At 40.1% G+C, this 24,206-nt stretch overlaps 1 protein-coding gene across 4 annotated transcripts in view; it reads right to left on the bottom strand.

Moving 5' to 3' along the window:
* DPF3 (double PHD fingers 3) overlaps positions 1-24,206 on the bottom strand; it is a 367,266-nt gene that overhangs the window by 12,615 nt on the left and 330,445 nt on the right. For 2 of the 4 annotated variants that reach the window (XR_011198857.1, XR_011198856.1), the window contains exons 10-11: positions 12,142-13,236; positions 8,535-8,818 (exon numbers count right to left, since the gene is read on the bottom strand). The exons of the other annotated variants lie outside the window; for them this stretch is intronic. The gene's annotated coding sequence lies outside the window, so the exon portion shown is untranslated. Of the gene's footprint in view, positions 1-8,534; positions 8,819-12,141; positions 13,237-24,206 lie in introns of those variants that run through there. 4 annotated transcript variants of the gene reach the window in all.

Raw genomic sequence — 24,206 nt, 5'->3', positions numbered from 1 at the left:
GAGGGATCGCTAAAGTGGAGTCTAAACTTTACCTCACTGAAGAGTCTCAACCAGAATGAAATACAGTTATATGTTACTATAAGGCCACGTTGTCGATCTACAACAATATTGAAGACACTACATCTATCTACTGCTTCATTCACAAGGTTCGAAGGTAACCTAATTAGAAACTACATCAATCTTGGCCCCAACTCTTCAGCCCAACACTACCCTATAGATTAAATAAGATTCTGAGCATAAGTTGTAACCTTACCCTAACAATAAACACTTATTCAAACATTAGGCTCAGCCATAATGTCAACTCTAACCCTCAAGACCTAAGCGTAACCCTTAACTTAAACCAACCCACAGCACTAGACTTATCTTGGGGCGTAGCATAGTGAGGGAGGATAGGAGCTGGGATGAATCTCAAATTTCCCAACTAAAAATCAGTGGCCCACAGGGTGAATGGGTGAGATGACCAAGGTATGGTACGGACGGTTTCCCATGAGGATAAAGGCGAGTAACGATTTGAGCCTCGTAGGCTGGTTTAGCTTTTAGCGGACAGGTACTCTATTGCATTGGCGACAGACTCAAGGTCTGGCCATTAGATTCTGAGTCGGGAGGACTGCATGTTTCATACCAGAGCAAAATTTATACTCTACTGGTGTAAGATTTTCTCCGATAGGCCGATGGAATATTTGCCATCAGAGTTTATTCACCCAACTGTCCATTCAATTTAGTATGGACGGTGGTGTGGATTGTTTTTATACTGTCCCCCACCACCAGGTATATCCCGGCAGTGAGGTACAGTAAAAAAAAAAAAATAGAAAAAGTATGCCCACATCGGGAGTGGGAGATAATTAGTTTTTTTTCTTTTTTTTTTAAAAATAAACTCTCGCTTTGGGAGTTTGTTTTTGTAAAATAAACTTCGGAAAAGTTTGACAGCCCGTTGTTGTGTTTGACAGAATGGTCCGTCAAATTTTTTCTACACTGACAGGAACCACCAAGACAGTGTTTCCTACTAATATATAAAGATGTCCGCAAGGCTGGCGGACATATCTAAATTTGGCAGGCAGAGTAAAGGCAGAGCAGCGGATGTAAACATCTCTGCCACTGTGTCTGCCTTAACTCCATCTGCCAAACCTAAAGCAGGACGTCTGTCGAGTGGCACAATGGGTGAACAATATAAGTTTAGAATGCTACCCTGAGGGATTACCAGTGGTCAGGCTTTTTGTAAATATCCATCACATCACCTTTTGGCTGTTAGGTTGACAGTAGTATGTCTGAAAAGTTGAGACAAGCCTGCTACTGCCAAGCCTGTGAATTCTAAAAAGTGGTTAGTTCACATCCATTCCAGGAATACTTCTATGGGTGCAGATTTAATACTTTTTTCGATAAACTTGTCACTATATATAATTTAGTTCCTGATCCAAAAATAATTAACTTGTGAAAACCTTGAAGTGAAATCAGGTTTGAGGAGAAAAAACCTCGCTCAGGGCCCCCAAACCAAATATGCATTTTTTTTTTTGGGGGGGGGGGGGGGCACACCCCCAAACACCCAGAAGCAATGCCCCTGTGCTTATTCCTCAAAGCAATACCTTACCTCAAAGGCTAATTACAACTCTAAAAAGCGTACCCATGTGCCAGCGCTAAGCTTTGTCCATATCACAGCTTTTACTCTTCCCTTACACTAAAGCTTACCCTAACTCTCAGTCTACCCTAGCCAACAATCCTAATCCCATCCCTTACCCCAAGCCTAACCCACCACTTCCTCTAACTCTTAACACTTACGTGTACCTTAATAATTGAAGTGACAATCCTAAGGTGGCATTTTCTGCGTACTGCCTCAAATATTGTGGTAGGCTGATGTAGTAGCTTCAAGGTAGTGGAGGAGCATCTGAAATATCCAAGAATATTTAACACTTGGAATCACTTGGGCAGACCAGTGGATGTTACTCATTGAAAATGTAAATAATACTGTCCATAGGTTTACATTATATGTGAGCATTGCCCTGCACAAGTGCCTTCAGAGCATTACAAATGTATCGATGAGAACGATCTTGAGGACGTCTTATTTTCTTTTAACTGCAGAAGGTTTCTAGCCTCATTTTTTCTATCCTAAAAACAATACTGATCGCCTCAAGATTGTTCTCACATGTCCTTTATCCTCCTAAAACATACATTTATTACTCCTGGGGGGAAAAAAAGCAATCTGAGGATTTCCGTATCTGAAGAAGATGAAATGGCTTTGAAATAGGAATGGTTGTCATGTATTGTCTCCCACACTGAGCAGCAGGATTACATTTTGTAGTGTGTTTATTTGGAAATGGTTAGACACAATACATTGGTTAGGCGCTCGCAGGTAGAGGAATAGTTGCAGCGTTTCATCATTCTTGGGGATAAGGAAGCAGAGACAGAAGGTTCTGAATCTCTTGGTAATGCCTTGAGATGACTTCCATCACCCCTTCGAGAAGAAGTACTTTTACATTCTTAACAGCAGCCTGCGAATGATCCTTGTGGATTCTCCAGTGTCAGGGTGGGGATCTTGAGGGGTGGTGTGGAATTCTGTAAAGAAGTCATGGACGATGATTGAAAGGTACACTGATCAGAGATTATCTGCCCCCACTGAGGAAGGCATAACCCCAGTCTTACCTGGAGAGATGTTGGATGGTTGGGGAAAAGGAAAGGTGGGTCACTGCTTATTGGCAAAGGTGCAAGATTCGAGTGTACTGCTTGTCCTTCTCTGGTGCTTCTTTTTTGAAAGGGCTGTTAGATGTGGAATTGAGGTCTTGGTGTGGTGGATAGTGCTTTGGATGTTGCACAGGTTTGAGAAGAAACACCATTCTTGTTGCTGTTGCAGGACACCCATAGTGTTTTGCTATATCCATATCATTTTCGATTTACTTTTCTATAATTTCACACACTGAGGGCTAAATAGTTACTCATCAAACCGTCCAATAAGGTGTTGCTGACCTTTTGGATGGAACTTAACTCACTGAGTCATGCATGACATCATAGGAGGATGGTGGTATTACACCACTTGAAGGCATTATCTGCTGCTTCAAGAGTGTCTCAGAGACTTTAGCTGTAGATTACCTTACCATCTTCTACAGCTTTGTTTGTCCTCTTTGTATGCATGTTATCAATGTTGTCCTTTCTTCTGGGTGACCCCAGATTTGTTTGCATTTTGTTGAACCCCTATTTTTGCAGGCTATTGAATTCTGTGCACATTACCACTGCTAACCAGAGATAAAGTGCCTGTGCTCTTCCCTTCAACATGATGAATGTGCTATATTTAACTTAATTGTAAGTGCATAATACGTGGTACTAATTTATACCCAGGGGATGAACATCAAATGTCACAAGTGGATTGCAGTTCCATTGTGCCATCCACCTTAGTGATCATGGGAACCGGACTGCCAGTTGGACTGTGCAGATTTAAACTGCAAATTTGACCTCTCAAAATAACCCCATTCAACTGGCCTAAAACCCTCCTTTTAAATTTTTATAGGTCACCCTTAAGTAGGCTTTACTATCCAAAAGTGTAATATTAAACATGTCCTTAAAGTGAAAAAGCCATTAAAGCTATTTTCACATTATAATGGTTGGCTGTTCCATAAAAAAACATTGGATTGCAATATTAAATACTAAAACTGCATTTCGGGAATAGGACTAGCTTGAAAAAAAAAATTAAACACTATTCTTTAAAGATATGAAAAATCCAATTCAATGGTGAAGTCAGATTTGTTTCTAGATATCAGAGAAAAGTAACTTTCAAAAAGTTACCTTTGCCCTGCCTGATGTCCCTGGGAGCTAAATCTGCATTTTCTTCTCCAACGTCTGCCAGCTAGTAATTAGGATTTAAATAGGCATGAATGAGGTGTGAACTTGCTCCTAGGAACAACCAATAGGCTGGCCTCAATGGGAAGAGAGGACTCATCTGAGCCCGACAGAAAAGGCAGGGGAGGCTGGAGGATCCTCTTTAAAATTAAAGAAAATAGTGCATCCTGCCTCACAGGTCTGCTGGGTTTTCATATGAAACTTGGGGGTGCACTTCAAAGATGTGTTAAAATGTTACCTGACACTTGGGTAAGGTCCTTCTTTTGTCCCTCTCCCCCCAAGTCACCATGGCCCCAACCACGGGGGGCCTCTTTTACATAACACAGTGAGAGAACCTGTTTGACAAGGCCTGCTGGGGTTACATAGAACATTTAGGTCCGCTTTAAAGAAGAGAATCTGAATGCCAAAATAATTTATGTTTATCCACCATCTGGTTGCTGAATGAGCAGTTTTGTTCTACCAGTCTCCATTCGTTGAGTTTATTCAAGTACAAGCACTGTCAAACTGGATTTTAGTGTTAAGTGTGGGAGGACACTAGGTTTACCATAATACAGTTCTCAAAAGCATACACAAGTCCTCAAAATCCATGTTTTGTGAGGCAGAAGACTTCGGCTAACGTGAAAATGCCCAAAGGGGTAGGGTTAGTTCCTGGAACCTTTACCCCATTGCTTAGGGCATCCCAAGAGGTCATACCCACCCACTAGCTCATGCCAGGCATACATGTGGCACATATAGGGACCCACTTCAGGGTACTCCTGGACATGAAGAACACAAGAGAAATGAACCTGCTTCAACCAAAGCAGATTCCTGGAGGACTGGACCTGCTCCCTCTTGTACCCACGACAAGTATGTGAACTCCAAGGGTGATAAGGCTGCCTTCTTGTGCAAGCCACAGGCACACAACAAGCTCTAAGAGGACTTTCCTGAAACTGCCCAGCTGATCAGTGTTAACTGGACTTAGACTCGACGCTTCATGCCATCCTGTGAGTCTCTACGTGCCTCTCATAAGGGTCCTGTGGGGGCTTCAGATCAGTGACACGGGTGTATTGGGATTTAAGGACTACTGTCAGAGTAAAGTCTTTGACCTGGGCAAACCTGGTTAGTGTACCCAACCTATGCTCCATCTTAGCCAATGATAAATTGCATCTTGGTCCTGCACTACCTCAACCACGATCATTGACACTTTGTGCTTTTTGGTGCTAATTCTAGATAAGAATTTAAAAACTCATATCTCTGGTTCCATTTTTTGTATCTGTCTAAGTTTGTTTATTAAATTCTACTCTACTATTCTAATTTGTTTAGGGGGGGTTTATTGTTTTGTATTTTGATTTTATTACGGTTTTAGTATGGCTTATACATTTCTTTTAAATTAATCTTATCTACTTTGTGGCATAGCTATTAAGGAGTTGAGTTCAGGTTTATTTAGTGGTTAGTGGTTCGCCCTGACAAAGATTGTGATTATTACTCAAGGTGGGTACTTACCCCCCTCAACTAACAGCACAATTTCTTAAAAAGCACCACTAGGAGCTACTTGAGAAGTTGTTCCACCTCCTTCAAGTGATGGCAGTCACACATGATGAGTAATGTGTTGAATTAGCAAGTTCCATTGAGTAGATCCCTTCCTTAATGCAATCTGTTTCACTGTAGTTTCGATCTGCGGACTCGTTGTCAGGAGGTGGAGTACCTGCTTTACTCTGCAAAAGGGCACTCCTTTGATGCTTTGTTCGTAACAAAACAGTCCGGAGCGACAGGACCCTCTATGAAGTGCAGGCCTGATCTCTTCCTCTAACCTGGGCGATCACTACTTGATTTTGGGAAGGTCTTTGAATGCATCGGTAATGGCCAGAAACTGTATAGAACCGTCAGTCTTAGAAAATGTTGCCACAAGGAAGCCCACTCCCTCTTTCATATGCACTTTTACTAGGCCCTAATACTGAATGCTTTTCTGAGGTGTCATCTTATGGAGAAGCCCTAACATTTTATGGTTCTCGGGATGAGTCATCTTGAGGGTCCTGAGGGTCCCTATATTTGTGCTAGGCGTCAACTTGTTGCTTAGTTGACCTGAGGTCCTAATATAGGGACAGTGGATCTGTGGAGAGGTCTTGATCAGAGTTTGAATGGAAGGAATCTGGTAGGAACAGCTGTGGTGGTGGAAATGGTGTTTGACCTTCTTTTCTTGGAAATGGGGAAGACTTTATGCTCCCATAAAACAGTGCCCCTGAAGGTGATCTCGCATTTCTTATGGGGGTGTCTGTGTGCTGAAGGGGGGAATCTGCTTTGAAGAGAACTACTTGCAATGTCCAAGATCAACCTATGGATGGCAGGAGTGTGCACGGCATATGATCTACAGCTATACATGCAGCAAATCCTTTGGTTCTGAATTTTCCTATTACTTTTTTGTAGTTTTACATAGCCCGAAGCAGGCCAACAAGTTATCGAAAAGCTTCACATTGAAGCAATATGAAATAGCAGCCACTACATACAATAAACCAAGTCTCTGAAAAGGACAGGTTACAGGAGAACGCAACAGAAGGAGGGGAGCACGTATCAGAAGGAAAACGTGTAGAGAGGATTGAAAAAGGGAATTCTTTACATGGAAACTACATGCAGGTAACTAGAATACAAATAACCGTTACACAAAAGCCAAAAAGGTCAAAAGATCATATAACTGAATGCGATTAAATTGTATTTACAAATGTTCTTAAATTGTAGTAGTGTTCAGAAGTACATGAGCATAAGATAGAACACATTGAGAATCTAACTATTCTATAATGAAACACACTTTTTAATCAAATGTGCTGAGAAATGATCATGACAAACTGCATTGTTACTCTAGGCTATTATTTGTTTTAGCTATTCCATCAAGTTATATTTAAAAACATTAAACAGATAAAAGCTTTTACATATTAATTTTTTCCTCCAGATAATTACTGCAGGAAAGACAATAGGGATCCTGATAATGGTATGTACCTAATCTAAATTAAAAAGGTGCTGTGTGTGAAAGTTCAAGCCTCCGGTGCTCTGTCATAGAAGCATGTACTTTAATTCTCCCAAGTTTGGCAGATGTTTCATGCTTCTAATAATATAATTTTGCACTCTCAATATTAAATCAATGAAGGTTTTCCAATCAAATACATTCCACAACTCAGATGCCTCCTATTATGAATTATCAAACTCTCATTCAGTATCGGGAAATCCTATTTGTCAAAAACACTTTGATTTTCATAGTAAACTAGAGTTAAATGTTATTCAGCGTTTTAGTTACAAAATCGCAGTCATGAACAATAGTAATGTGAATTTGTAAGGCTTCTAAAATTAATTCATCAACCACTAGATTTGAAGACATGCACACGCTTATTACTGATCTTTGGGTTATGCACTTCAAGGCTACCTGATTCACAAAAGGACGAATTGTACCCAAATATATGTCTACCGTAGATGAATAATTTCCTCACACTCAAAACATGTGTAATTCACAAATGTGCTGTGCACTCACAACTTTTCACACTCAACCTGGGAACTGGAGTGGAAAAGTGGTCATGCAATGTTAACAGAGGTACCAAGGGTATGCAAAATAAGAGATGCATTACACTAAAAAAGGAGAACATCCCACAGAACGCACAAAACTAACAGAAATTATTATCTCCTCTACCACAACTAAGCACTCCTCAATCTAACACATCTAAACCACTCAGAAAATGTGAGAAAGCTAACATGGATTATTTTAGTCATATTTCCTAAGATTTTTTTCCAAACAGAAAATGTAAATTTTTATTTGTAAAGGTAAACAAAGGCCGTTTCACTATGCACTTGACCATGTCAAAGGTCTTTGGTGTGGATTTGGTGCAGCTGCCCATATGCTTTTCATTTCTATGAATCGCACATTTCTGCAAGTCTTAATCCTGACTTAGTAGTAACTTGTGTATGTAATAAGTTAGTCTCTGAGCTACTGTAAATCAGCCCCAGCTTTGATATGTTCTAAAATAGTGCATCTTAGCATACACCAGAAAAACTAAGAAAGAAGGATAAGTTCTAAATTGAACTTCATTACATTTGAGTAATTAGTTAAAATGGGAAGATGAGCACATAAACTATTGCTGGCAACACTTTCTGAATATTTGCCACTGCAAAATTCAATAGCATAAAAATCATTGCACAAAACACAAACTGACCTGAAGGCTATTTCAGAGTAAGCCACGCTGATTCACAAGAAATTCTGGTTATCTTTTATTGAAAAATGCATTCAGCCTAAATTACCTTGAAGTGATAGTTTACAGAAAATCCAAAGATGGTTAATTTTTCCACTGTGACTGTTCATACGTTTCACAACATAACTGCTCTTCACACATTACCCAACAATTACCTCTAACGATTTGATAACAGGATATACATTGTTAAAATTTACAATTAATAAATAAAGTTATTACTTACCGGCTCCAATTTATGGGGAAAAACCTACTACAGAGACTAATTAATTTGTTGTTGTAAATGAATACAAGGCAGAGTTGATTTTTATTTTCTGAATAAAAAAGCAACCTTTAGTAAATAGTAGTCTTTATTTTACATAAGTGCCTTTTTAAAAACTTTTCTTTGTCTTCACAAAATTGAGTATTGTTTCAAAGCAAAATGCAGAAAACAAAAATAGTGTGCAACCTTAGCACTTAGGATTTTTTTCCATTTTAAATACTGAAATAAATAAAATATTTCACATCTTTGTTTTTCTCTTTAGTCACCTCAGTTAGTTTCTTTTTTTTTTAGTCTTTTACATTGAAAGATCGATTCCAGTTTGTTCTGGATTAAAAAACACACAGTGAATAAAAACAAAATAGGTGGTTGAAGATGGTTTCTTCATATTGCACACACTCAGGGCATTTCAAGTGGTCATTAGAATCCAGGGCATCGTGAATAATATGCTGAAGCATAAACATTGTACAGAGGGTAGGGTACTCTATTTTCCATCCTAAAATATTTTCTCGAAGAATACCGGAGTCCATGACTGGAAGAGAAATACAAAAATTACTTCTTGCTTGAAAAAGCTATTTTAACACACATTAATCCAGTTTAAAAGAAGCAGAAGCATTTGCCAGTTTTAAAACAATTCACCCAGGTTACCCATATAACTTGATGACTTGTGCACAATAGTGTAAAGAAAGTATTAATTCAAAGCCCTAGATACATTTCCGTCACAGTGGACTCAAATCAGATAGTGAATTGTAGATCCTAGCATGGCCAGCTTCTCAGTGCTTGATTATCTAACAGAGGGCCACACACTGAATACTAAGACTGAAGGTACATTATTGGTGTTTACAAGTGAAGTTTGAGCATTCCTTCGCCTTTGTGGTGATTCAGGCATTTGATATCTTTTGCACATTAATAGAGGGTCTTTCACCTCTATGGTTGAAGAGGTGGCATATAAACGTGTGTCACTGAGTGACCTGCATCAAATTAGAAGACTTCCTGTTCATAGCAGGTTTGTGGAAACTTCATTAAAACAATCATTGTATGTGGTAGCAAAGAGAGTAAGTCCTCCATTCAGAGAATTCAACGCATAACTTTATCACTATTCTTTTTTAAACTGATACACCTCAAATGTTACTCATTAGGGCTGAACTGAGGTGAGAGTTTACTGTAGGGAGCCTGTGTGTCTGAAACACATGTAATTTACTATAGAAATGATTGACATCAGTCATTTTGCCAAGTACACATGTGCATATATCAACCTGCAAGTCTTACAATCATGTTCTGGTGAGGGTAACTATAGTATATATGTTTTTTGAGATGTGTGAAATCCACTTTAATCAATTCCAGGTCATCTTTACATTTTTCTTCAACATTTTGTTTTATTTCACATTCTTCATAGAGTACATCGCACAATGCCCAAAGACTTCAGCATGTCCCGATTCAACATCATACTGTGTTTAAGATGGAGGCACACTCTACAGATTAGTAGATATCTATACTTAACAGATTAAGTAAGCATAGATTTATTGTGGAATATTTGGTGCCAACTGTATTTCGCATCCTTTCTGGAATACTGAGACCGCACTTTAACTTGCCAGGCTTTTATATCACAACGTTTTTAAAGAGCGGTCAAATTTGTTTTTGAACAAAAGCACAAGCAAGTTACATTTTAGCGACTTAACAAAAGGACGAAATATCAACTGCTATACCAAAATACTGTTATGCAAGTTATCACTTATCACCCATTCTGATAATAATGCTTTGCCTCTGATGACTCCTCATTCGTGAATTTCAATGTACCAATGGGAACTGCAATGTGGGCTGTAGGTGCTACTTATAAAGAATAGCTATGTGTAGATCTTAAACAGAAATAACAATACATAGTAGACATGCAGATGTTCAGCCTGTCATATGCTTTTTATCAACATTTTTACTACTGTTGTTGAGTGTGGGTCACAGAAGCTGAATTCTTAAGTGGGTCATGATTCCCCTCCCTTCCATATTTTATGTAGCCCAGGAAAACATATATCATCCAAAGATTTTAAAGCAGATGATAGAAACAAATTTCTCAGTTTAGGCACAAGGATCGGTGAAGTGACTTACACAAGTACTGAAGAACAAGGACTGCGCTGGCATTCAAGAGAGGGTTCTGAGCCAAATCAACCTGTAATGGTATGATGTTGGCTTGGATTGCTTTGCACCTTCATCACAGATCATGCCAGCAAAGCCCACAAATAAAAAGTACAAACACTTGTAAAATACGACAACTCAGGACCGGCCCTAGAATTTTTGCTGCCCTAGAAGAAAGTGCTGAAGTACGCATCTTCTACAACTCTACCTTCCTGTAAGGACCACACACGCAAACACTGGGACTCATCATATAGCCACTCAGCAATGGGCACATGTGATGCAGAAGCTGTGTATCCATTCATTGCAATAGTGGAGAGTGCAGTAATTAGAGCGTGCACAATTACCATATTACGGGGTTTGGACCACTGAAGTGTGGGGGAGGGTGTGTAAATGCAAACTGCACGCAATCCTCCTGCCCCTCCGGGGGGCCTTAAACTGAGCAGTATTTGTTTGCAAGATGACAACCAGCTATTACCTTGTGGAAATCTTGTGAGCAAACGCCCGCAGGGAGCGCACACTTTGAACCTACATTGGAATCCTAATGTGCAAACGGGTGCTTTCACCCGAATAAGGGCTCGTGCAGTTAAGAGAATGAAAACCTTCTAGGAATAATCGAGCTTACAGCGCACAAAGTGAAAACATTAAAACAAAATGGAAAGGTGGCTTGATTAGCACATTGAAAATACAATGAATGCAGCATTTGTATTTTTTTTTGTGGTTTTGTGTGTTGAGAATCTCAAGGCCACTGAAGGCACTCGTGTACTGCAAGAGAAGCCTTTAGTGTGCTGATCATTTCTACTTTGTGAAACAGACCCGCTGCCAATGAAGCGTTCAAGGATGAGGAGGGGCTCCTTGAGTGGACGGAATTGGCTGCACTGATTATACCGCCCCAGACAAATGTCTAAATGAGCAAAACCAGAGATATCCCTTATGAAACTCAGATGGACAGAGCAATTACCGTCAAGTAACAGTAGTGTCAGGGAAAAAAAATAGGCGAACAAAAACCATAGGTTCTTCACTCTTATAAGAGATGGTTAAACTCTCAGAACCAGAACAGTATTTTTCTGAAATTATGGGAATTACAAGCAAAAAGTGTTTACATGTTGTTGGATCTGTTTGTTTTTTGCAAAAGGATACTTGTGATTTAGTAGAACAATGGGAAAACGTTCAATCTAATGTATTTAAAAACAGAAAGACAATGACATCTCTTTAAGATGTGACCAGGAAGTGTTCATTATTCTCACTCCAGCATAATCAATCGCCTTTGAGGCATGACAGCTCTGAGATGAACTCAACCTTTTACTGGGAATGACAGTGCTTCACAAATGTGCCATGGGCCTTGACCCTGCTTCCTAAAGCCTGTGCATGATGGTGCATTCTAGTTCTTGATTGGTTGAGTGCTCAGCTTCATCAGTTAGGAAATGACCAACTTTGCTGCCTTATAACTTGTTCTCCAACATTTATACACATGCCACAAAATGTTATTCCCCACACACAAACGTGGCAACCAGTGGGCAGCAAATACAGAAAAGGGTCATATAAAATCACAAACATTTGTTTCTTCGAAATGTGGCTTTGAACATACGCAGCTAGGAGTTTACGTGCATTAAAACATGTGCCTACAAATACCTTACTGCCTCACTGTCAGGAACACAACACAAACAAGAATGAGCATGTCAACTGAACAGAAACAAACAACTATTTAAAAAAATCTTTGCATGAACGTACCTTATCTGCAGCAGCGCTCATCTTTCCTGTTACAAGAAAACAACTTGCGTATATATCCAGTGTCTTTCAGACGTCAGCAGGTATTGCTTTGGTTTATTTTGAGAGTTGTTTTTTAAGTAAAAATAAACGGAAAACAGAGTCTCTTCTGAACTACAGAAAAACAGCTAGTGGCCCACAAAATATATATATATTAAAAATATACACAAAAAAGTAAAACAGGTGAGGTATTTTCCCTTTAGGTTCTTCTGCAGAAGTATTGTTTGCAAGGGTTCAGTCACTTCTGCAACCATGGTTCTTTTACAATCCTTATGAAGAAAATTAGGAGAATGAAGACAAGGTAACTCCATGAACGGAAGACGTGGAGACCATGAGGAAGAGAAAGATTTTTGTGACTGCGTTGGAGAGGAGATAGTTGTTTTTTTACCATGCAAGGTCATCAACATCTTCAGCCCAACCATGTTGGGCAAAGAGCAGCCATTTTGTTACTCCTTCAGCCAGTGAAACCTTGACGCTGCAGAAGCCACCAGAACGTTCCTCCGTCATTAAATGAGCAAACCACGTCAGCTCTGCTTTTCTAGAAACTTTACAATATCACGCAGGATTCCATTTCTTGTCGTCATATCAGATGCAACATATAAATATTATGTAAAAAAACGATTTTAGGTGGCTCTCAGTCAATGGTTTCTTTAATTCATATTAAAACACTGGAGAAACGAAAATCAACTCTGCCCATTTAAAATAATATTTCTTTAAAAAATAATATCCACAGTTCAGATTTTCCAGAAGTAAACAAAAAAATGTTCAAAGTAGCAGTATAGGTTTGTGCTTTCGGGAAACACAGACAGCCCCAAAAAAAAAGGATCTAAAAAAATGTAACTGCTAATAATTACAAAGGCAGTGGCCCCCAAAAGTTTGTTTTCTAGCAGCTGTCCATTTTGTCTGCAATGGGGGAGCAGCTGCCAGGGCTCGATAGGGGCTCTTCCACATCATCATCGTCGAAGCCTTGAAATGTCGACGTGTCGCTTTCCGATGTCGAACCAAACAAGTCCTCTGCGATGCTGGCCTCCACCTTCCTGACTTCTCCTCTCAATTGAGCTGACATGTATGATGAATATATCAGCACATGGGTTAAGCAAGACACAAATTGTTAACAATTCTTTGCACTGACAACTTAGTAAGTACAAAAAAAACACAATACCCAAAACAAAGCACACACCCTTATAAAAGCAGCGAAAGGGTTAATTTTTGTTTTTCCTCTCTTTAAAAGCATTGTACTTGTTTCCCCAGACACATTTCAAACCATTAAGATACTTTAGAGCAAGTTACACACCTTGAATGTCTCCAACTTTAACAAATGGGTATTTAATGATCACTCGCACTTAGGCAACCAGAAAGCCCATCAGCATTTAAGTTTGTTCCATAAGATAGTGCTCCTTTTACCATCCCCCAAAAGGGCATAAAACATTGGAATAAAAAAAGAAAAATAAAATAATATCTAGGCAAAGAATCACAAAACAACTTTAAAAAATAAACTCTGGGTTAAACTCAAAAGGGGCCAAAGATGAGTATTATTAGACCGGTTGAAATGAGTTTTCCTCAAACCAAGACACTTTTACTAAAATATGTGGAAGTGAAGGGTGGGGGAAAATAGCAGATGACAGCTTTCAAACTTGCAGGCAATTTTTTAACAAATCTTTTTGAGTTGAAAAATATACCTTGTGCTGAAGGGTAGCAGATAGCGAGAGCTTTCGTCTTTAGATGTTTGCACATGTAACTTTTATTGACAATATATATATTTTAGAGGTGATCTTTATTGTGCTTACCTTTCCCATTGTGCAAAGATGGTTTAAGTACTTTTACTATCGACAGTAACATACTATACCTTGCTTTAGTCCTTTTGTTTGTTGAATTGAAAAGCATCACAACAGAAAAATATAAAAAATCTACAGGCATATGAGGAAAGAAAGAAAATCTATTTAAAAGGTAGGAGGATGAATAGGCTGTTTGAAAGGCATAAGAGGGAGGTTTTTTTTAGTTAATGATTTACTGCAGAAGTGGGATCTTAGGGTTGTGCAAGATTTATCTATTAAAAGAGCTGTACTTAACAGTTTAGGAAACTTAATCTAGCTCTAATGTAGTTCCCCAGCTGAGGATCTCTAATATCACAACCATTGGTACGTTTTAAGTTTCAAATAAAGTATTGTTTGTGTGTGCCTAATGAACACTGTATGTTATTGGCCGCTCCAGGCTGTCAATGCTTTTATTCTCCATAAGGATTCCAACTATTATCTATACCATTGGGTATCGGGTAATCATTCCTCTTCCATCTTCATATTATCTGCAGTTTGACTGAATATGTAAGAATGGCAAAGGACACTGCTGACCGTTTCCACAGGTTGCATTCACACATTGCAGTGGCGACGGACAGAGCATCTAAGGGGAACACCATAAATTGCATTCGACAAAGGTGACCAAAATATCCTTTAGAAGAAATTACAGAGGGCTTCTTGCAACTTTTGAGGATTTTATAAAGACACTTGGGTGCAAATAATATTGAACATTAGCATAACATACTCTAAACTTATCAATGCATACAATGAAACGAAAGAGGGTTGTGTTTTGACCCCATTTCTTATTTACCTCCAAATATAGCTTTACTGAGACTATCAAATGGGAAATGATGCTACGGAGACTTTATCAGCCTACTGCTATTTGGGGACATTCTTACTTCAGACAACGGGTAAAGAACAATTACTAGCAAACGAAAAGGCTATAGAAAGGGGGGCTATCAGGCGTGGCCTGTCCTTTAGGGTAGAGGGGCCACGCCCCCCCCACCACCACCTTTTGCCCCTCATGGAGAGTGCCGGTCAGGCTGAACAAAGGTCAGCCTGACAGACACTCTTCGTGTTCAGGTTAGGCAGCCGGGAGCAGGCTCCTGGCTGCCTGAGCTGAACTTTTCTGGGCTGAAGAGGTCACAGATCCTGTGGGAGTGACCTCCTCGGCTCAGCAAAGGTGCCTCGAGGCCCTCCCCTGGGTGACAAGGAAAGCGTCTTCCAGCGAGGGAAGGCAGCAGTCCCAACCCTTCTGGGACCTCCGAGGCTGAAGGTAAGTGTGTGATCTTTTTAAACGAATGTTTGGTGCGTGCGCGTATGTTTAAATGTTGATGAGCGTTTTAATGGATGTGCGTGCGTGCGTGTGTGTGTGTGAAAGAATGAGTGCGACTGTGCTTCTCGCCCGCCCCCTCCCTCCCTCCTAAAACTGCCGGCCGCCACTGGGGGCTACACAGCATCAACGTAAGCATCGGAGGTGAAAGGAGAGATTAATTGAAATAAAGATTCCTGCAATCCTTTCACATGCACTACACGCATTTGCTTAAAAACCTGAATGGAAACATTTCAACAGAAATACTGCACCGAAGCCAATCTTTAAAAAGCAATATGACTTCAGCCAGCGATTACATGGGATTTCCTTTTACAGTACATACCAAATAATTATATTTTGGTTTAACTTGAAAAACCCAGCACCCTTTACTTTGCAAGGTAAGCCTAGTAATGAGTTGGTTCACAACACTCGCTCTAAACTTGATAATAATAAATCTGTCAATTGCTCCAGACAAATTGTAACTATCAAATGAAACAGCTGAATCTTAGGGTACCTTGGCTACACATTTCTCAATTATCAGCAGAATGTGCAGAGGTAGGCAGAACACTTTCTATATGATCCAGCAAGAAGACAATATCTTTTTAAATCTTAAAAATCATAGTCTTGTGTAAGGACAGGACCATCCGCAAAACAAAACAAAAATAATACACTTTGTGAATGCACTGTATGTGAACAAAAGATCTAGAATACCCTAGATATTTTTCTGGATGCCCAGCTCTACCCATCCGCCATCACATTTATTAAGCCAATTTTACTGAACACTCAAGTTTTTTTTTTTTTTTTAACGTAAAAATGACTTTAAAAGTATTACATAACCCATCTTCAGTCACATATCACATATCGTGTCTTATCTGTTGTAAATTTTGTGTGACAAGGTCCATTCTGTTGGGGAGTCCCTCGTGAGGTACTAGGGATAGATCCAGTAGAGTTGTAAACCAAGGCTGGCGAGCCCCTGTGGGTGCTACCAGGATCATTTTGAGAGAAGTTTGCTCAGTTTGCCCACAAGGAATGGAATGAGCGGGACAGGTGTAAAAGCATAAGCAAATATCCCTGACCAGTTGATCCACAGGGAATTGGGGGTGTGGGAACCAGGATGAGAAGTTTTGGCATTTTGAGTTTTCCGCTGTGGCCAATAGGTGTATGTGAGGTGTTCCCCTCTTTTGAAGGGCTACTGGGTGGAGCTCCCATTCGTGGACTTGTTGCCGCGTCCTGCTTTGCAGGTCTGCAAAATCGTTGTCTGTCCCTGGGAGACATTCTGCCAGTAGATGAATGTGGTGATGATGAACCCACCTTCAGAATGTTTGTGCTAACAGACAACTGCAGAAAGCATGTACCCCACTTCCACTGTTTTGGTAGATAATACATTACTGTCATGTTGTCTTTGTGAGTCAAAACAGATATGTGCATTAAAAGAGGCAGAAAAGCTTTCAGAGCTAGAAAGACTGCTTAAAGTTCCAAAACATTGCCAAGTATATTCTGGTGACTGGAGGCCTATGATCCCTGCACTGTGAGGTTATTGAGATGAGCCCCCAATCCTGTAAGGGAGGCATCCAAGGTGAGAACTATTTGGGGAACAAAACTGTGACCCTTTGAGTAGACTGGTGGAATTCCACCACAGGTGAGAGATGTAAGCTGTGCGATCTACCAAACTAGAGCCTGAAGATGACCCTGAGCTTGCCGTCATTGACGAGAGAGACATTGTTGTAGGGGCTGCATATGAAGTCTGGCATGAGGGACGATGGCAATGCAGGAAATAAGTTTCCCAAAAATTGTGCACACCTTTTGGACTGGGGTAAGCAAGCCACAATTGTGTATTGAGTATAGCCCCTAGATACGGTTGAATCTTGAGAGGTTGCAGGTATAATTTTAGGGTGTTTAATCATGAACCCTAATTTGTGAAGAAGGTTTACTGTGGGAGTGTGAGCCTGACAGACTTAAAAAGTGTTGGCTTTGATCAACCAATCGCCCTAGTAAAGAAAATACGTGTATGTGTTGCCTTTTGTAATGTGCTGCGACTACTGCTAGACACTTGGTGAATGCCCTGGGAGTGGCTGTGAATACGAAAGGTAGAACTTTTAACTGATAATGTTGTCCTGCCACTACAAATCTTAGCTATTTGTGGTGTGCAGGATGAATTGGAATATGAAAGTAGGCACCCTATAGATCTAGAGTGGTCATGAAGTCGCCTTTTTATAGTAATGGAATTACATCATGAAGGGTAACCATGTGAAAATGTTCCGAGAGAATATATTGATTTAGTAGTCTGAGATTCAAAATAGGCCTGAGTGCTGTCTTTTTTGGGAATGAGAAAGTAGATGGAGTATACTCATGTTCCTTGATATTGTATGGGAACATTTTCAATTGCTTCTTTTAACAGTAGAGATTGTACCTCTTCTTTTAAAAGAGTGAGATGTTCTGTCGACATTTTGTCTGCAAGATAGAATGTTTGGGGTGTTGATGTAAGTTCTCGACAATAACCATGCTGGATAATGGATAGGACCCTTTGGTCCGATTTTATCTCTGTCTATTGTTAGTGGTAAAATTGAAGACGCCCCCCCTACTGGAGTGAAATAAGGAGGGGGAATGTGGAGGTGGTCAATGTTTGGCTGCAGAGGGTGAACCACGAGTGTTGGTGGTTTTCCTCTGCCCTTAGAGTTATTTCCTCTATATGTTCCTCTGAAAAACCCTCTAGAGTAGGAAGAAGAGGCTGGACGCTGCTGTGAGCTGGTATGATCAGAGGATGTGGTCCCTCTGTAGCCATCCCTATACATTGAGCAGCGAAAAAACTCTGAGTTGGTCGATTTTTGTAATGCACCCATGGCTTTAGCTGTGTCACTGTCTTTTTTTTAGTCTTTTTTTTTTTTTTTTTTTTTAGTTTTGAGGGTGAAGTCAACCTGGGACCCAAATAGGGGCTCTTCATCAAAAGACATATTGAGGACAGCTTGTTCGACTTCTGGTTTGAATCCAGAACGTCTTAACCAGGCATTGCTGCTAAGGAGGATACTAGTGCTGACCCCTTGTGCAGCCTTGTCTGCTGCATCAAGTGCACATCTAATTGAATTATTTACAATTGTCCGACCTTCAGAGACAATTTGCTGTGCACGTTTAGGGTGTTCTTCTGGGAGATGTAGAAGAATGTCTTCCATTTCGACCCAGTGTGCCCTATCATACCTTGGAAGCAGCACCTGGGAATCAGAAATGCGCCAATGAATGGCTGCTTGATGCAGCAATCCTTTTTTCTGCTGCATCAATTTTTTTTTTTTTTTCTTCTCTGGAGGAAGAGACTCTCCAGTTGCCTGGCTATTTACTCTTTTCCTGGCTGCGGTATTGACAATAAAATTTGGAGTGACTTGTGACCGGATGTATATTGGGTTAGATGGAACTGCCTTATAATTTTTATCTACCCAAGGTGTAATTATACAGGAACGCACAGGCTCTTTAAAAATGTCTTTCACATGACGAAGCATTCCTGGTAACATAGGGAGGAAGTGTAGGTCTCTGTGTGTTGTGTCTGTGTGTTGTGGTGATGGTATCAAATAGAAGATCTTCTTTTATTGGCTCCTTGTGTAATTGCACATTGTGGTAGACAGCAGCCCTAGCTATTACTTGTTGATAGTCAGTGGCGTCCTCTGGCTGGGGAGGGGCTAGGCAGGATATAGATCTGGGTCTGTATCTATAATATGATCGGTTTTACAAGTATCCCAGGGGTTAGGGTCTTGTGGAACCTCCGCTATATCTTCCCTACTATATACAGCAGAGCACTGTGGTGTGTAAAAGTTCTCAATTTGAGAATGAGGTGAATGAGGTAGAGGAGGAAGAGGAGGTGGAGATGAGGGAGATGGAGGCAGAGCGGGGAGAGGAGCCGCTGTTGCAGATGTAGAAGCTTTCTTCTTGATGCTTTTTAGGAGGAGGTGAGGTGTCCAGATTCTCTTGAAAAGAAAGCTTCTTCTTTACAGGGAAAGTGAGAGATGCCACAATTCTGTCTGTGTTCTTTTCAATGTGAATTTTGCGCTGCTTAGCGTCCATAGTTTCTAAAATAGGCTCAATTGGAAACTATGAAACTGAAGAATGGTCAGACTCAGCTGTTTTCGGGAGGACGGCCGCCGGGTAGGTCCTCGGCAAGGGACCATGTCGAAACAAGTGATGTGAGTCCAAAAGGCCGTTCTGTCTCAAGAAACCCTATTTCTAATATGGGACGGTTCGCCTACTTTGGTTATAGGTAGTATAGCACTTTATGTAAGTAATATCTTTTTCATAAACCTGATTAGAGGACATTTTGTAGTTTAGGAGTTGTTTATTGCTTTTTCTTTTTGGTCCTGATGAAGGGCCATACGATCTGTAGGGACATCTAGGGCACGAAACATGTTGACCGTATAGATCAGCTAAATTGGACATTGCCCACATTAGCTTTGTTTTCTTTTTGGTGAGTGGTGGAACTTAATTTTCGTCTCCACTCCCTTGCATTTTTAATATTGAACAAGGGGCTTCCTCGCCAATTAAAATGTATTGTTCGGAGACTCTTGAGCCAATTTTAACCTTCTCTTTCTCTCCTGCTCTCTTTTGAGGTGGGTTTTAAATTTATTCCCCCCAAGGTCACGGCACACACGTCTGATTAAGAACTCCGGCAAAGTGCCCTCTTGTGGGGCCCGTCAGACATTGCAGCGCCGGTCTGACGAGGAGCGGGCCCTATAATGAAGCATGACATCCATTGGATATGTGAGGGCTCTCTCTTCTAAACTTAAATGTGTTTTGGTTTGAACCTGTGCCTGGATTGTTGTACTTTTGTTCTTTTTCTTAGGAACAGTTGACCTTTTTTGACATATTCATGACTTTGGAAGGTTGTACACTGGACCTTGGTAAATCTCCCTGTATCTCTTGATTGTGATAAGCTGTTTTTGGGACTGAAATTTTATGTCGTTTCGATTCTAACAGATGATGTACTCCTGTTCATTGCCAAACTTTTCGGTGCCGAAGTTTAAGGCATCGAAGTAGTCAGTCCGAAACTTTTTGTTTCCAAAGTCTTGGATGCTTTTGTTCAGACAGAAATAATAGAGGTCGATTCAGATAACCTAGCTACAGTCTTTACAGATCTCAGAGCTGATCCCGAGGGCTGGGCATCCAAATCAAGTTTCCATGACCGACCATGGTCCGAGGGTAGTGATGGTCCAGGGACCTCTATTGTGAGTTTCTTTACTGTCTTTATGGAAAGAGGAGGGGCAGTGTTTTTACTCATGACTTACGCCAAACTGATGTCCTGGTTCTTGATGTCGGATTGTAGGTCTGAGTCTAAGGCTTGGTTGGAGAATGCCCAGTTTTGCTCTAGCTCCTCTCGTGCGTGCTCATCCCTGAAAATATCCGGGGTGTTGTCTTGTGTTGAGTGTGTCATTTGCAGACTGGGAGCTCTTTGGTCCTGAAGTGTTTTATTGGATCAAAACGATCAACACGCATTGCAGGTGGCATAGTTGTAGTCTGGGGAAAGGCAGAGATTACACACTTGATGGTGATCCATGTGTGGAAATTTGGGGAGGCACAGAGGACAGAATCTTAACGGCTTCCGTTCCATTAGGGTTTCATATGTTTCCGGACACATGGAGATAGGGCCGGGCAAGGTCCACCCCGAAGGATCGCGGTTGAGATTTGACCCGACTCGATAGAGATTATGATGTAGAAAACATGATCGATTACAATACCGTTGATGGGAAGTAAAGACGGAAAGAGAATTTCAAACCAATTCGAGTGAAAATGGAAGGAGCAGTAACGCAGAAGGCGGACAAAAAGCCTAATCTAACAAATAACTCAATGCCCATGCGCAGTATAACCAAGAAGGAGGAGCCACTCGATCCCGTGACTCGAAAACACTTCTTGAAGAAAACAAGTTGCAAAACTCCAAGCCCAACACTTGATGACAGGATAATGCACAGCCTGTGTATCTACAGTCACACGTGCCAAACATGTATTTTTTGTCTGAAATAATGACTTGTGCACTGAGTTTTAGGATCCACATCTCTGTTGAGTGCAGTTGACAATTAAATTAAATAAATATTATGGAAAGCCACAACACAGCAGGGACGTTATCCTATATTTTCTCCTTTGGATCAATTCACCAAATCGTATAAAGCCATAAGCACTTAGTGGTGTACACAGAAATGCTTGCTTGACTATATTAAAAACTATCAACTGCCAAAATGTAATACTAATGTGGGTGGAATAGCATTTGTCTGGTGGTGAGAGGAGCTTTTCCCTGGTGTTCTACATGTTTGTTTCATTCTTGATGACATGGAACAAAACAGTGCTGGTGCATTCCAGACATTCTTGCAATTGTGCAAACACTGGGTTACAGCCAGGGGTTTTACCAAGTCTGGCAAGCTAAAGGCCAGCCAATACATGAAAAGATTTTTCCCACTAACAACAAGCTTTTCCGACAACTTTGCCACTTATATCTACTTAATTCAGTCCCAGAACATCGATAGATATGAAGGAACTTCACTTGTCCTCCATAGAAATTGTGCAGAATGCAAAAGTTGCTAAATGAACAGTAAGGTTACACATGGAAATGGATTTCCAAAAACATGGGAAAGGATCTCCAAAGTTGTGGTGAAGTTACTAAGTATGACGATTCTTGACATTTTGAATAAGAATTAAAGATTTTGGCAGAGCATTTGTGAAGTTGGTTGTTCTTACTGATGGGGTTCAATTAATTGTTTATCAATATACTGTTCACTTCCTCACTTTAAGGGATTCAATCATGCCCATTTCAATTAAGTACATACGTGACCAGTTTCTTAGTGGGTCTAATTTTGACATGCCTTTTGACTGGAAGTCTATTGAATGTTTGTCTTTTGAAGGATCTGAAAATGCAATAATGCAATATTTTGGGGGGAGGAGGGCTCCCTCCGCTACCCATAATTAATAGCTTTAAATTTCACCTGTCAATGAGAAAAAGCACAGAAACAAAACACATTAAAACTGAGTGGAAATGTTAGTCAGTAGGAGTTGTATTTAATATTTACATCATGTTCTATCACTTGAAAGTATCTAAGTTAAAGAACTTATAAAGTTTAAGGAGGATAAAATAGATTTTTCCGCACATCAGCATTTTACATGGTCAGGCTGGGCTCAGAGAAGTTAAAAAATACACATTCTATAGTGATTGTGTCAAAACTAAGAATGCGTCTCCACCCAGACGAGCTGACATAATTGACTAGAGTGGAGTTGTGTTAACACTGTGAGTGAAAATAAACTAAATTTAGGAAAGGTCTTTTTAGGTGACATAAGTGTACTTCTTTTAAGTCACTTGTTCCAAGATACGCAAAACATCCAACAGAGATAGAAGTTAAGCGTGACAGCTTCTAAAACTGTCCACTAAAGTTACAATTTCCCAGCAGCAAGCTCTTCCAGGGCCACTCCCAGCAGTTTTATCAGTCTTGGTAAACACCCTGACTCCATTACATTCTTTGTTGTATTCTTTTGACTGCTGTGATATATGATTGGGTTGAGTAGCTTCCTTCAAGAGTACCACCACAAACAAGTGAAATGCAAACACAAATAGTCACACCTACAAACATACAATGTTTGTGAAGCCCACGAGCATTAGCTGTAAGTGCTCCTCACTTTTACGTGCTCAAGGAAACGATACCTTTCATGGGGAGATTGCGCACTGATGCATATCACTTTAAGAAAACAGCGTTCTAATTTAAAAGTTCAATTTAATTTATTCTTTCACATTCTTATGAAGATGTTTTTTTTTTTTCAATAATGACTGTAGATTTTGTAACAATTGACAGGTCGTCCAGTACCAATCATGCATTGGTAGCCGGCACGCATCACATATAGCAATCAGTTTGTTGCTGAACGGTAGAGGAAATATATCTTTATAGATGCAATTGAGCGATTAATGCTCAGAAGCCCTCTGAACTTGCATTTTGTGCACTTTTCCTGAACACATTTTTTCTCTCGCTTCCTGAGTCAAACATCTCTGATATTGGAGAGCACAGACATGGTTAGGGTGGGCAAACAGAAATGAGAAAGCTTCATTCCATCTTCCTCTCAACTTGCAATCATTCCAACTTTGGTAAAAGTGCTACAGACGCAGCACTTTCAATCAGCATTTCTGGAAAATTAAGCATAAATTTACTTTTAGTGGGGCAAGATTTAGCCACTTCATGAAGGGAAGTCAGATTTCAGACAATGCGTGTCTCTCCATTTAATGAATCAGATTAACTGTAGCCACATTGTGCAACAGGAAGTCAGCTCTCATTAAAATGCAGGGTATTTTATAGAGGTGTTTAAAATAAAATATACAAAAGTGTGCTGGTAAAATGTCAACACAGTTCCAAGAAAAAGAAAGAATATTATCCAGAATCCTTGAGGTACATATATATTATTTTTTTGTTTGCAAATAAAACGGAAAACTGAATAAATAAACGCACATATAAATAAGCAAGAATCACTAACTAGCACCATCCTCCCACTGTGTAGCGAGGAGATCATCATTTCAGCTCTGGTTCCAGGTGCACTGATACTAGGCGATAGTGGCACCTACTCAGGCCCAGTACTACACTGGAATTTCTAAAGTTGGTGGAGAAGTATTTTTATTTGGCTCACTGCTAATTTCTAAAACGTATGTTATGAAGAGATGTAAATATATTCAACTAAGGCCAAACATAAAACATAAAGAACTAGGTGAGACCGCCAAAATCATCCATGGCTACAAAATGTAAGACGCACATTAAATATTTGTCTATTGTTATGGCACAAATCACAGTGGTTTTAAAATCTGCACTATAATTTACACATTTTAGCACATTTTCCAGTAACAGCAAAAAAATTAAGGATAAAATGAAATGTACTATAACCACGGATTAGCATCTGTGTTTCGGATTTTTTTAAATAATCCACTTGGC

This window comes from Pleurodeles waltl, chromosome 9 (assembly GCF_031143425.1).
Source record: "Pleurodeles waltl isolate 20211129_DDA chromosome 9, aPleWal1.hap1.20221129, whole genome shotgun sequence".
Taxonomy (NCBI): domain Eukaryota; kingdom Metazoa; phylum Chordata; class Amphibia; order Caudata; family Salamandridae; genus Pleurodeles; species Pleurodeles waltl.
This window is presented reverse-complemented; position numbering and strand designations above follow the sequence as displayed.